Source organism: Oncorhynchus kisutch, linkage group LG21 (assembly GCF_002021735.2).
Source record: "Oncorhynchus kisutch isolate 150728-3 linkage group LG21, Okis_V2, whole genome shotgun sequence".
NCBI classification, from domain to species: domain Eukaryota; kingdom Metazoa; phylum Chordata; class Actinopteri; order Salmoniformes; family Salmonidae; genus Oncorhynchus; species Oncorhynchus kisutch.
In genome coordinates, this window is record NC_034194.2 from 39,276,351 (window position 1) to 39,291,295 (window position 14,945).

The 14,945-nt window shown below is 44.4% G+C and overlaps 1 protein-coding gene across 1 annotated transcript in view; it reads left to right on the plus strand.

Moving 5' to 3' along the window:
* Nucleotides 1-14,945, plus strand: part of LOC109880264 (sushi domain-containing protein 6-like) — a 67,631-nt gene that overhangs the window by 6,174 nt on the left and 46,512 nt on the right.

Here is a 14,945-nt window from a genome sequence, read left to right on the forward strand (position 1 = left end):
TATTATCCAGTGTTCTTACATTCTCGTCTTCTATTATCCAGAGTTCTTACATTCTCGTCTTCTATTATCCAGTGTTCTTACATTCTCGTCTTCTATTATCCAGTGTTCTTACATTCTCGTCTTCTATTATCCAGAGTTCTTACATTCTCGTCTTCTATTATCCAGTGTTCTTACATTCTCGTCTTCTATTATCCAGTGTTCTTACATTCTCGTCTTCTATTATCCAGAGTTCTTACATTCTCGTCTTCTATTATCCAGAGTTCTTACATTCTCGTCTTCTATTATCCAGAGTTCTTACATTCTCGTCTTCTATTATCCAGAGTTCTTACATTCTCGTCTTCTATTATCCAGAGTTCTTACATTCTCGTCTTCTATTATCCAGAGTTCTTACATTCTCGTCTTCTATTATCCAGAGTTCTTACATTCTCGTCTTCTATTATCCAGAGTTCTTACATTCTCGTCTTCTATTATCCAGAGTTCTTACATTCTCGTCTTCTATTATCCAGAGTTCTTACATTCTCGTCTTCTATTATCCAGAGTTCTTACATTCTCGTCTTCTATTATCCAGAGTTCTTACATTCTCGTCTTCTATTATCCAGAGTTCTTACATTCTCGTCTTCTATTATCCAGAGTTCTTACATTCTCGTCTTCTATTATCCAGAGTTCTTACATTCTCGTCTTCTATTATCCAGAGTTCTTACATTCTCGTCTTCTATTATCCAGAGTTCTTACATTCTCGTCTTCTATTATCCAGAGTTCTTACATTCTCGTCTTCTATTATCCAGAGTTCTTACATTCTCGTCTTCTATTATCCAGAGTTCTTACATTCTCGTCTTCTATTATCCAGAGTTCTTACATTCTTGAAAATCCTGGAGAAGTCATGAGATTTTAAAATTGTGTTTTCCAGGCCTGGGAAAGACTTGGAAAATAATAAAATCTGAAAATGTTTAAGAAAGTCATGGAAATTAATTTAATACATTATTTTATTTACATTTTATTTAGGCAGTTTTTATTTTATTTTTTTAAATCATCATTTCGACCAGGATCGGAATGACTCTAGCACATCTGTTTTTGCGCGCTTCACCTACATAGTGCGAGGCAAGGGGGCCATTGCTGACAGTCAGACATTACAGCAGCAGGCAGGCCTATAAAAAAGGATAGAGAACAGATTCATTAGGGAGCCAATTCAAAACAGAATTTCTACCCTCTAGTTAACTGTTTGTCATGCCCCCCCCCCCCCAAAAAAAGAAAGAAAAAACAAACAAACATTCGCAGACACTGGCGAAATAAGGTCATACAAAGTTGATTTACTTTTTTTAAACAATTCACATGATTCATTTTAAACTATAATTCTTGACTAAATGACGATTTCACTTCTTCGTTTGTATTAGTTGAGATTCGGTTCAATCCCAGAGAATCAAATTCATGTCAATCCAAATAATTAGTGAATCGTTAACATTCATTCTAGGCAGAAATGTTAGATGTAGCCTTTCTTTTTGAATGATGTGGCTTCAGTAAATGATACTCATCCTGCAAAGCAAACGCTTCTAAACGGGGCATAAAATGAACCCCCGTCATCCGCGGCAGGGTAGCCTAGTGGTTAGAGTGTAGAGGCGGCAGGTAGCCTAGTGGTTAGAGTGTAGAGGCGGCAGGTAGCCTAGTGGTTAGAGTGTAGAGGCGGCAGGTAGCCTAGTGGTTAGAGTGTAGAGGCGGCAGGGTAGCCTAGTGGTTAGAGCAGTGGACTAGTAACCGGAAGGTTGCTAGTTCAAACCCCCGAGCTGACAAGGTACAAATCTGTCGTTCTGCCCCTGAACAGGCAGTTAACCCACTGTTCCTAGGCCGTCATTGAAAAATAAGAATTTGTTCTTAACTGACTTGCCTGGTTAAATAAAGGTAAAAAAAAAAAAAATGCAGGTAGATTTAGGTATTGGCGGGTAAGAATCTATATTTTACCAGCCATGTTGGCGTGTGGTCAATTTGTAGATCTCTACAGTGCGAGCATTACATTTGTGAATAAAAATAGTCAAGTGTGAGCACATGCTTCCGGTTTTATTGTAGAAAAATGCTGCAGTAGCTGTTTTGTTTCAAAGTTGCTAATCCCACAAAAAAAAAAAAAAGAATCCTATATACCACCTGAGGTAGAAACAATGCCTGGCAGGAGAGCTGTGTGCTCTGAGTGAAATGCTGATAGATTCATTTTTGGAGGCGCTGTGCACAGGGATAGAAGTTTGTCTAATTAACTCTAGGAAGTCTCCAAAGTGAGACTTTGTCCTCGTGTTTCTTGGTTATTTACATCGTGTTAATCATAAGCTAGGTTGTCTTTCAACGTAGTTTAAGTCTGCTGCTTCAACTGATAGCGAAGAGACGCCCAAGTCAGATCCCAAATCTCACACACACACCTGACAAACCTCAAGTGGCCCCGTTACCACAGTAACCTCCCGCCCTTTAAAGAGGCAGCTGAACATTTTGTCTCATCTGATATTTTGGTTTAAAGACTCGGGCCACAAAAAAGGTAAAGAAATTGAGCAATATACCACATTTACTTGTTACTAATACCTTTCTTGTTTTAGAAACATTAAAAAATGTCATACGTTTTCAGTTTCTTTCATGTAATTATGGCCAAAAAATATATTTTGGCTGGTAAAAACAGTTTGAGTGGCTGGTGGACCAAAAAGTCAATGTTAGGCCCTGCTTCTAAGGTAGCTAAGATAAATATGAATATATTAGAAAAGGCACATTTCCTGAACATTTGTGGGCTTGCTTCAGCTGAATAAAAAGATTTGTAGCCTACCGTAGCCATTTTATTTGATCTGTGATATATTGAATGAGTGAATTATTGCAAAAGGCATAAAACGTATTTGGTTGCAATGTTTTACATCAATGGGGGTCAACCATCCTCTGGGAGAGCTCATGGGGGGGTCAACCATCCTCTGGGAGAGCTCATGAGGGGGGTCAACCATCCTCTGGGAGAGCTCATGGGGGGGTCAACCATCCTCTGGGAGAGCTCATGAGGGGGGTCAACCATCCTCTGGGAGAGCTCATGAGGGGGGTCAACCATCCTCTGGGAGAGCTCATGAGGGGGGTCAACCATCCTCTGGGAGAGCTCATGAGGGGGGTCAACCATCCTCTGGGAGAGCTCATGAGGGGGGTCAACCATCCTCTGGGAGAGCTCATGAGGGGGGTCAACCATCCTCTGGGAGAGCTCATGAGGGGGGTCAACCATCCTCTGGGAGAGCTCATGAGGGGGGTCAACCATCCTCCGGGAGAACTCATGGGGGGGTCAACCATCCTCTGGGAGAGCTCATGGGGGGGTCAACCATCCTCTGGGAGAGCTCATGAGGGGGGTCAACCATCCTCTGGGAGAGCTCATGAGGGGGGTCAACCATCCTCCGGGAGAGCTCATGGGGGGGGTCAACCATCCTCTGGGAGAGCTCATGGGGGGGGTCAACCATCCTCTGGGAGAGCTCATGAGGGGGGTCAACCATCCTCTGGGAGAGCTCATGAGGGGGGTCAACCATCCTCTGGGAGAGCTCATGGGGGGGGTCAACCATCCTCTGGGAGAGCTCATGAGGGGGGTCAACCATCCTCCGGGAGAGCTCATGGGGGGGTCAACCATCCTCTGGGAGAGCTCATGGGGGGGGTCAACCATCCTCCGGGAGAACTCATGGGGGGGTCAACCATCCTCCGGGAGAACTCATGGGGGGGGTCAACCATCCTCCGGGAGAACTCATGGGGGGGTCAACCATCCTCCGGGAGAACTCATGGGGGGGGTCAACCATCCTCCGGGAGAACTCATGGGGGGGTCAACCATCCTCCGGGAGAACTCTAACAAACCACAGTTTAGAGATCAGCTGCTCACCCGGACCTAAGTGTTTGAGCAGGGCTTGATCAAAAGCCTGCTTACCCAGTAACTCTGACTGAGGGTTGACCACATGTGTTTATACAGTTGCCTAACAGGTATTCTACTTTGTTGCGTGGGGGTTATTAGTCTAGATTCCAAGCTATCTGCTCTAATGTTGCTATTTTGTAGAATGCCCTTGATGATACTAGCCAGATGGCCACAGCTAGATAAATACCTAGCAAGACGACAAAGAAACAATAAAATTCACTCTCCATAATCACATACTGCCAATTGCCAGCCCATAGCCAAGTGTTTAGCTAGCTAATGTTAGCATATTCACTAGCTAGAACATCATAGTGCAGTGTGCTTAGCTAGCTAGCTAACATGGGCACCTGTTTAATGGAAACTAGCTAATCCATTGTGATTTTATTAGAATGTCAATACTAGCTACAGTGGTTAGCTAGCTTGCAGGAAGTAGTTAGTGTTGTGTCCATTGCGTCTGTGCACTTAGCTAGCTAACATCCCATAGCCTACATTGCATATGAAGTGTGACTGGCTCATCTGTGAACGTACGGAGAAAGTGCCCACTCTAAAAAATATATATATATATATATATATATATTTTTTTTGTTCCTGCACATGGGTGTTTGTGTTCTCTGATTGGCTCGAAGTCAAGTTGTTGGCCACTGACGAACATTTTGATTCCACAAGTAGAACCGGTAGAACCGGGTCGGCACACAGCAGGTACACCGCCCACTGTGATAAGGCCGTACTTCTAGCCAGACGGGTTGTTGTTCTGTTCAGACTGGCCTCTTGGCATGATGCAGTGCCACTTTGCCAACGTAGTCCTTGCCAAAGGCCCATGCGTCACTCTCTGCCACCTCCCACCAGCCTGCATGCAGGTGACTCTGTTGCCTCTCCACTGGGGAACAGAAAGGAAAGGTGATGGCAGGAGGGTGGCGGACCTGATTATCAAGGGCCGCCAAGTTTGTGTGTGTGTGTATTTCTCCCAGGAATAGGCCTATGTGTATACTTACTCTATGGTCTATTTCTGTGAGTATCGCCATCGGGCGTACCTGTCTCACCCACTGTGATAAGTTCCTATCGGCAGTGAGATTCTTGGTGTGTTTAATGCTTTTAAGGAGTGTTACTCCTTTAAGGTCCAACGGCCTCATACACTATATATACACCAGTATGTGGACACCCCTTTAAATTAGTGGATAGAGAATAACGTACTACTACCCAGGACATTACTGAGGTTAGAGAATAACATACACTATATATATATATATATATAAAATATATACACACACACACACACACACACTTTGTGGACACCCCTTCAAATGAGTGGATTCAGCTATTTCAGCCACACCCATTGATGACCGGTGTATAAATCCAGCATAGCCATGCAATCTCCATAGACAAACACGGGTAGTAGAATGGCCTTACTGAAGAGCTCCGTGACTTTCAAAGCATGCCACCTTTCCAACGAGTCAGTCAGTCAAATTTCTGCCCTGCTAGATCCGCCACGGTCAACTGTAAGTGCTGTTATTGTGAAGTAGAAACCTTTTTAAGGTCACAGAATGGGGACCGCCGAGTGCGGAAGCGTGTAGCGCGTACAAAATCTGTCCTCCAGTTGTAACACCCACTTCTGAGTTCCAAACTGCCTCTGGAAGTAACGTCATCAGCCCAAGAAATGTTTGTTGGGAGCTTCCTGAAATGGGTTTCCATGGCTGAGCAGCTGCACACAAGCCTAAGATCACCATGCCCGAATGCATAGTGCCAACTGTAAAGTTTGGTGGAGGAGGAATAATGATCTGGGGCTGTTTTTCATTGTTTGTGCCTCTTTGTTTCAGGGAAGGGAAATCATTAACGCTACAGCCTACAATTTACATTCTAGACGATTATGTGCTTCCAAATTTGTGGCAACAGTTTGGGGAAGGCCCTTTTTGCTGTTTCAGCATGACAATGACCCTTCCACAAAGCGAGGTCCATACAGAAATGGTTTGTCAAGATCGGTGTGGAAGAACTTGACTGGCCTGCACAGAACCCTGACCTCAACCCCATCGAACACCTTTGGGATGAATTGGAACGCCGACTGTGAGCCAGGTTTATCGCCCAACATCAGTGTCCGACGTCACTAACGCTCTTGTGGCTGAATGGAAGCAAGTCCCCGTTCCAATGTTCCAACATCTAGTGGAAAGCTTTCCCAGAAGACCGGAGGTTGTTGTAGCAGCAAAAGGGGGGAGGGGGGGGGGGGGTGTTCGACAAGTGGGTGTCCACACACTTTTGGTCATGTAGTGTATATGTTATTTTCAGAGGTAGACCTGGCCAGTCAAAACCGTCAAATACTACATGTAAACGTCAATGGATTCTCAATTTGCAGTATGGTTCTGGAAACATAAAGCCTTTTTTTTTTTTTCCGTTCAAATCAAAATAATTTCTCGATTGCAAAATACACACTCGCTGTACACAGATTTAACCAGCTTTATCCTATTTCAGTGGCCTTTGGTCTTCTTCCATTCCACACAGGTTTTCGGAGCATGCTAGATTGAGAGACCACGTGTTAATTAGCTGTTTTCCGTCTACCAGTGCTGTAAACATGGAGATATGGCCATGTGGGAACACTAACCCCATATAACGGTGTATATCAATGTGATGTTATTTATTTTAAAATCTTGCTGATAAGGTCCCTATGCTTCCAAAGCCGTACCGCTAGAAATGTGTGTTAATGTTCAGACCAAGCATCGGGGCTCTTAACAAAAATTGGATCAGAGTCGTGGGCTATCTCTCCATCCATCACTCTTTCTCTGGGCTCTCTCTCCCTTTTCCCTCAGCCACAGCCTGGCTCCATCAGAGCAGAGGGCTGAATTCAAGGCATTAGTCAGGCCTATCAGATGGCAATCTCTTTACTGCAGTTCCCTGGCACACTGAGTGCTCTGTTTCCTAGACACATGCCTTCTCTCCCCTGCTCTCTGTGTTCCCAGACACATGCCTTCTCTCCCCTGCTCTCTGTGTTCCCAGACACATGCCTTCTCTCTGTGTTCCCAGACACATGCCTTCTCTCCCATGCTCTCTGTGTTCCCAGATACATACCTTCTCTCTGTGTTCCCAGACACATGCCTTCTCTCCCCTGCTCTCTGTGTTCCCAGACGTTTGACCAGTAGTGTACATTAGGCTGACGTGACTAGTCAGGAAGAACATGATAGTTAGAGACCTCATGACCAGGAGGACTAGACTATTTTCACTCTTCTTGTTGACTGACAACACAAGGCCTACTTCTGAGGGCAGAGTTGGTCAGATTCACAGTGTTTAATGGTCACATGTACAGGGTTGCAGGTGTGATTGCAGGGTACAGTGAAAATCTTAGGCTTCACGCTCCAACACGGAGGACTAAATGAAATAAGAGTAGAACAGCACAGTAAGAATTGTCCACTTTTCAAGATTAGACACCATTTTCCACCCAGGTTTTTGCTGAGTTTGTAATCTGATTTACAGCAGCAATCTGATTACAGTAGAGTAGTTCTGGGAGTTATTCCCTCTTACCCAGACAGAAGGCTGAGTCCAAATGGCTCCCTATAAAGTGCACAACTTTTCATATATAGTGCACTACTTTTCATATATAGTGCACTACTTTTGACCAGAACCCTATGTGCCATGGTCAAAATTAGTGCATTAGACTATACAGGGAATAGGGTGCAATTTGGCACAGGCCCAAGATCAAATTTTAATAGTCTGGATCCAGCAGATCCCTTCTCACACCACAGACGCTGTGAGACATACGAGATGAGACAGGATGTGGAATTGTGCCAGAGAGGATGGCATGTTACCGCCACAAATGGCACGGGTGGTGAAATTTTATTTAGAATTAGAAGATGGGTACTAGCTAGCATGTACGTGCTAGCTAGTGTTGGGCTAGCCTGCTCGTGTTGGGCTAGCCTGCTAGTGTTGGGCTAGCCTGCTCGTGTTGGGCTAGCCTGCTCGTGTTGGGCTAGCCTGCTCGTGTTGGGCTAGCCTGCTGCACATGTAACATTGGTTAACATAGATACTCTGTTCCGTCTGTCACAAGACTACATGGGTTGTAAGTTAATTAACTAGCTTACTACACGACATCCAGAATAACATCTGTCGTGGGCACCAATTCAGATATCTAGCCTAAATTGATTTATTTTCATCATTTGTTTTGATGCTATCGTTTTTTTGTTGTTTTTTTACCAATTAATTTCCAGTCAGATATCTGTTTTCAGCAGTGGCTGTATTGTGTGGGCCAGACTGTTTGGTTTGTTCAAACTTCCTTAATAAAAAAAACAGTCTGTCAACAGAAACAAACTGTGAAGATGGGTCTATTCCTGGCCGTATCAAACCAGGAAACATTCATTTCTATTGTCATTGTGTGTAAGAGAAACTGGATGACAGAGACCAGAACTATTCTTAGAATGCTTTGATGACGGGCCAGCTGAGAGCTCAACGGAAAGTTTGGGCCAATAGAAGCAGAGTAATATTAAGGTTATTGCAACTTTTAATGTGTTTATTACAACAACAAACTCTTATTACACAGTTATTATCATTAACACCAATCAGTGTAATCCAATCTAAAGTAGCAGGTGTGGTGACACCATCATCCTAGAGTGAATCGATCACGCAGCACGCGTCCATGCCTCCTGGTAACCTTTGGTTACGTGCCTCTGCAGAGGACAAGAAGACTATGGAGGAGACACATGAGATCAAATGATTTTAGGAATATAAAGGAGAAAAATAGATTTTGCACAAGAGAAAGAAGTATAAGAGGTTCTCCTGGCAATCTTAATGTAGTTAGGCTACAGGCTAATCGGGCTGCTTTGTGTTGGAAGGATTTCACAACCTTGGATTTAATAGGTTTGGATTTACTTTTCCACATCCTTAGACTTCACAGTCTCTGCTATAGCAGCTTCACTGCTTTGGGCTTCCCTTCACAGATTACAGTCTCTGCTTTGCAAACACTGTCAAACAGTCGTACAACCAGCTAGGCCACATCTGAAGAGCTTCTTTGAACTAACACAATATAACCGTTGATGTAGATTTTGTGTTTGTTTGTTGTCGATTAGAGAGGCGGGGCCATCTTGTCCATACAGAGTCCCGTCTGCGTCAACAAAGCTTTTCATTATATCCTGGAGTGCATTACAAGTGCAACCAATGCACTGATAACGATAACACCCAACATTTGACTGTTTTTCTATCTGTTGGCCGTACTTCTAGCCAGACGGATTGTTGTTCTGTTCAGACTGGCCTCTTGGCATGATGCAGTGCCACTGTGCCAACGTAGTCCTTGCCAAAGGCCCATGCGTCACTCTCTGCCACCTTCCACCAGCCATTTTTCTGAGCGTCGCCATCAGGCATGTGTGTGTCTTGCCACTAGGTCTGTGTCGTTACCTACCAGGCCTCCATTCTAATGCAAGCAAAAACAGGAGCCAATCACATTTCCCTCCTCCTCTGTTCTATTCAGCTCAGCGGCTCCATGCTGTTAGCTCCATGCTAGCGGCTCCATGCTGTTAGCTCCATGCTAGCGGCTCCATGCTGTTAGCTCCATGCTAGCGGCTCCATGCTGTTAGCTCCATGCTAGCGGCTCCATGCTGTTAGCTCCATGCTAGCGGCTCCATGCTGTTAGCTCCATGCTAGGGGCTCCATGCTGTTAGCTCCATGCTAGGGGCTCCATGCTGTTAGCTCCATGCTAGCGGCTCCATGCTGTTAGCTCCATGCTAGCGGCTCCATGCTGTTAGCTAGCTAGCAGTGCCATGCTGTTAGCTAGCTAGCAGCTCCATGCTATTAGCTAGCAGCTACAAGGCGCTCAGCAGGCTGCCCTCTACTCTCCTAAGGCATGCTGCCTGGCCTGCCGGGATAGCTTGCTACTGTTATGTTCAGTAACCATGCTATTAGCTTATGGCTATCAATAGCTACCAGATCAGTAGGCTGGCTGTGACTACTGGCTGTCTGAGCTAATGGACCCACTGCCCTCTCTCTCCTGAGGTACGCTGCCTGCCAGGCTTCCGCCACTGCCTGCTGACTAATGACTAAAGCAGCCTAGCGCTAGGCTATCGCTCCCTAGTCTAGCAATCAAGCTTCTGCACCTGGATCTCATTTGTGTTTTAATGATCTTGATTCCTGGATGTGGATTTGATTTGTCCGTTTTTGTTTTCACCCCTAGAGCGATAGTGTTACGCTGCTGACTTTGCTCCTTTCTTCTCTTCATCCCCAGCTGTTTCTTGGAACCCAACAGTTAATTTCCCCTCTGGGTTCAGGACTGGGGGGCTGGTGGATTGGGGGGGTGCTGGTGGATTGGGGGGGGGGTGCTGGTGGATTGGGGGGGGGGGGGGGGGGGGGTGTTGGGGCTGGTGGATTGGGGGGGGGGGCTGGGGGGAGGGCTGGTGGACTGGGGTGGTGCTGGTGGATGGGGCGCCGGGATTTCCGCTTCTGCTCTGAATACTGGAAGTCACTACTGCTCCCCTCTCTCTTTCTGTCCCGCTGTCCCTCTGTCTTTCCTCCCCCCCCCCCCCTGTGCCCTCAGCTCCAATGTCTGTGTTCTTGTTTTACTGTCGTCTCTCACTCTTTTCCCCCCTTTCTTTTCTTCTTGACAAATTTCTCGTCCATCCCAGTAGATTAGCTAGCATATTAATATAGCTAGCATATTATATTTCCCGGTGTAGTCCTCCACAGTTCAGAAAGTCTGTTTTTAGTGTGACAGCAGCAGTGTGAGCAGACCACAGCGGAGATCAGAGGAATTTTCCAAGCTGATGGTGATGACACTGATGTGTTCTGTAATGGGAGAGCTAATGTAACGATACGTAGGCCTCTGTCTGAACCCTCTGTCTGTCTCTGATACTGTCAGAGTGTCAACGGGACTCTCTCGCTCTCTCTGACTCTCTCAATTCAGTTTACTTCATTGACATTGACAATGGAAGTGTTTTCCTTTCGAAGTAAACATGTATAAGAACGATGGCCAAAGACGGGAATATACCAGACTGTTTGTAATGAAGCGATAACAGTGATGTTGGTACTCGTATTAACAGCAATTACAACACAGAATATGCTAATATGAATAATAAACACTTTCACCAACTATGCATCTTAAAGTTTATTTTCATCATTTAGGCTTTATAATTCTTTAATGTTTTATTTTTTAAATTTTTAGGAGCATTTTCTGTCAAATAGATCTCTTCCTGGGGGCATAATGACCACAGGCTGCCATCTCTGGGCTGCCATCTCTGGGCTGCCAGGTTTGCCTGTAAGGACCAGTCTCTATGGCCAGACTGTGCTCGGAGTCTGTACATAGAAAACCACAATCAGTCATAGTGGTCAGATAGTCTAGCTCCTTGTACACTCTGTTTTAGAGCCAAATAGCATGTATTTTTATTTGTCATGGTTTCATTCTAATAGGTGATATATTTTATAATTGTTTTTTTGCTTAGTGATAATTTGGCCAGATTTTTCTGAGTTGTCCTGAGGCTTTGGTCCTGTCTACACTTCACACTCACATGTGGCTTCTGCTATCAGAATACGAAGATTGCATTGAAAAGAAGGGTCTAGACTAGAGGTCGACCGATTAATCGGAATGGCCGATTTTTTTATTAGGGCCGATTTTCATGTTTTCACAACAATCGGAAATCTGTATTTTTGGACGCCGATTTGGACGATTTTAATAAAAAATTTAAAAAACAACTACAACCTTTTATTTAACTCGGCAAGTCAGTTAAGAACACATTCTTATTTTCAATGATGGCCTACCGGGGAACAGTGGGCCAACTGCCTTGTTCAGGGGCAGGACAACAGATTTTCACCTTATCCGCTCGGGGATTCAATCATGCAACCTTACAGTTAACTAGTCCAACACTCTAACCACTTGCCTCACGAGGAGCCTGCCTGTTACGCGAATGCAGTAAGAAGCCAAGGTTAGTTGCTAGCTAGCATTAAACTTATCTTATAAAAAACAATCAATCAATCATAATCACTAGTTAACTACACATGGTTGATGATATTACTAGTTTATCTAGCGTGTCCTGTGTTGCATATAATCGATGCAACGCAGGGGGATGATTTAACAAATGCGCATTTGTGAAAAAAAGCACAATCGTTGGACGACATATAATCGATGCGGTGCGTATTCGTGAAAAAGGACTGTCGTTGCTCCAATGTGTACTTAACCATAAACATCAATGCCTTTCTTAAAATCAATACACAGAAGTATATATTTTTAAAGCTGCATATTTAGCTGAAAGAAATCCAGGTTAGCAGGCAATACTAACCAGGTGAAATTGTGTCACTTCTCTTGCGTTCATTGCACGCAGAGTCAGGGTATATGCAACCGTTTGGGCCGCCTGGCTCGTTGCGAACTAATTTGCCAGAATTTTACATAATTATGACATAACATTAAAGGTTGTGCAATGTAACAGGAATATTTAGACTTAGGGATGCCACCCGTTAGGTAAAATACGGAACGGTTCCGTATTTCACTGAAAGAATAAAGGTTTTGTTTTTGAAATGATAGTTTCCAGATTTGACCATGTTGATGACCTAAGACTCGTATTTCTGTGTGTTATTATGTTATAACTAAGTCTATGATTTGATAGAGCAGTCTGACTGAGCGGTGGTAGGCAGCAGCAGGCTCGTAAGCATTCATTCAAACAGCACTTTCGTGCGTTTTGCCAGCAGCTCTTTGCTGTGCTTCAAGCATTGCGCTGTTTATGACTTCAAGCCTATCAACTCCGAGATTAGGCTGGTATAACCGATGTGAAATGGCGAGCTAGTTAGCGAGGTGTGCGCTAATAGCGTTTCAAACATCACTCGCTCTGAGACTTGGAGTGGTGGTTCCCCTTGCTCTGCATGGGTAACGCTGCTTCGATGGTGGCTGTTGTCGTTGTGTTCCTGGTTCGAGCCCAGGTAGGAGCGAGGAGAGGGACGGAAGCTATACTGTTACACTGGCAATACTAAAGTGCCTATAGTCAAAGGTATATAAAATACAAATCGTATAGAGAGAAATAGTCCTATAATTCCTATAATGACTACAACCTAATACTGTTTACCTGGGAATATTGAAGACTCATGTTAAAAGGAACCACCAGCTTTCATATGTTCTCATGTTCTGAGCAAGGAACTTAAACATTAGCTTTCTTACATGGCACATATTGCACTTTTACTTTCTTCTCCAACACTGTGTTTTTGCATTATTTAAACCAAATTGAACATGTTTCATTATTTATTTGAGGCTAAATTGATTTTATTGATGTATAATATTAAGTTAAAATAAGTGTTCATTGAGTATTGTTGTAATTGTCATTCTTGCAAATAAATTTTAAAAACAGTTCCCGATTTAATCGGTATCGGCTTTTTTTGGTCCTCCAATAATCGGTATCGGCATTGAAAAATCATTATCGGTCGACCTCTAGTCTAGACGCACAAACCAGCCCATCAAAATGTCAGAGACTCCAGTCACCCAGGTCATAGACTGTTCTCTCTGCTACCGCACAACAAGTGGTACCGGACCACCAAGTCTAGGACCAAAAGGCTCCTTAACAGCTTCTAGCCCCCAGCCATAAGACTGATGAACAATTAAATGACCACTGTACAATTTACATTGACCCCCCCCCCCCTTTGTTTTTACACTGCTGCAACTCACTGTTTATTATCTATACATAGTCACTTCACCCCCACCTACATGAACAAATTACCTCAACTAACCTGTACCCCCCCCACACACTGACTCGGTATCGGTACCCCCTGTATATAGCCTTGTTATTGTTACTTTTTATAATTTTTTTATTTTAGTTTATTTGGTAAATATTTTTTAAACTCTTCTTGAGCAGCACTGTTGGTTAAGGGCTTGTAAGTAAAATATTTAACAGTAAAGTCTACACTTGTTGTATTCGGCGCGTGTGACTAATAAAGTTAGATTTTAATTTGACAAGTGGTTTTGTGGTCTGATTGTGTTCAGATCGGACCACATCAGGAGGTGATGTGTTGTCTTCTCCACCGCCTGGGCGCTTTTCTGGCTACCGGAAGCACATTGTGCGACATCATCAGCACGCCTCCCACAAGTCTCCAGAAAATGTGTGTTTTTTTTGGGACTGAGAGAAACCTTTTTCATTATAATGGTGGAGGAAATGCATTCCTAGCGTGGGAGGAGCGAGTTATGAGATCCCTTTAGCGTTGTTTGCTGGCTAGTTCGTTACAGTAGTTAGCGACATCAGTTGTTGTGTGACCATATTTAGCCTGCTCCACCGTTTTTAGGATGCATAGCTGGCATTTGAATGTAGTGCAGGAAAAGGGATTCTGGACACTGTAGACATGGTAGCCCACTCAGGGTATGTTGCAGCGGTCTTTAGGCACTGCATTTTAGTGCTTGAGGCGTCACTACAGAAACCCTGGTTCGAATCCAGGCTGTATCACAACCGGCCGTGATTGGGAGTCCAATAGGGCAGCGCACAACTGGCCCAGCGTCGTCCGGGTTTGGCCGGGGTAGGCCATCATTGTAAATAAGTATTTGTTCTTAACTGACTTACCTAGATAAATAAAATACATTTTTAAGTGTAGATGCATGGCCCGTTCAGAGCCCTATGTTCAGAGAGCCCTATGTTCAGAGAGCCCTATGTTCAGAGAGCCCTATGTTCAGAGAGCCCTATGTTCAGAGAGCCCTATGTTCAGAGAGCCCTATGTTCAGAGAGCCCTATGTTCAGAGAGCCCTATGTTCAGAGAGCCCTATGTTCAGAGAGCCCTATGTTCAGAGAGCCCTATGTTCAGAGAGCCCTATGTTCAGACTACTAAAGCTGCATGAACTGTCAAATCTAGACACAGCCTTAGTTGGGTGGTAGAAGTTAGTGAATTGAGCCTCGGGACCAGCTGGCTGAGGGGACTCGTCTCTATGGTCACCTCTTGGCATCTCTCTCTCTCTCTCCTCCTGAGGAGATCAGCGCGCTACACACACACTGTCAATCTGCCACCCTCTGGATTAGTAATCCAACTGAAATGTGTTGCGGAGAGTTCAGACTGAGAGTTCAGACTGAGTAAATCCTCTCTCTCTGCCTCTGTTTCTCTCACGTTCTCTCTCTGTTATGTAATCATTGCTGTATGTTGA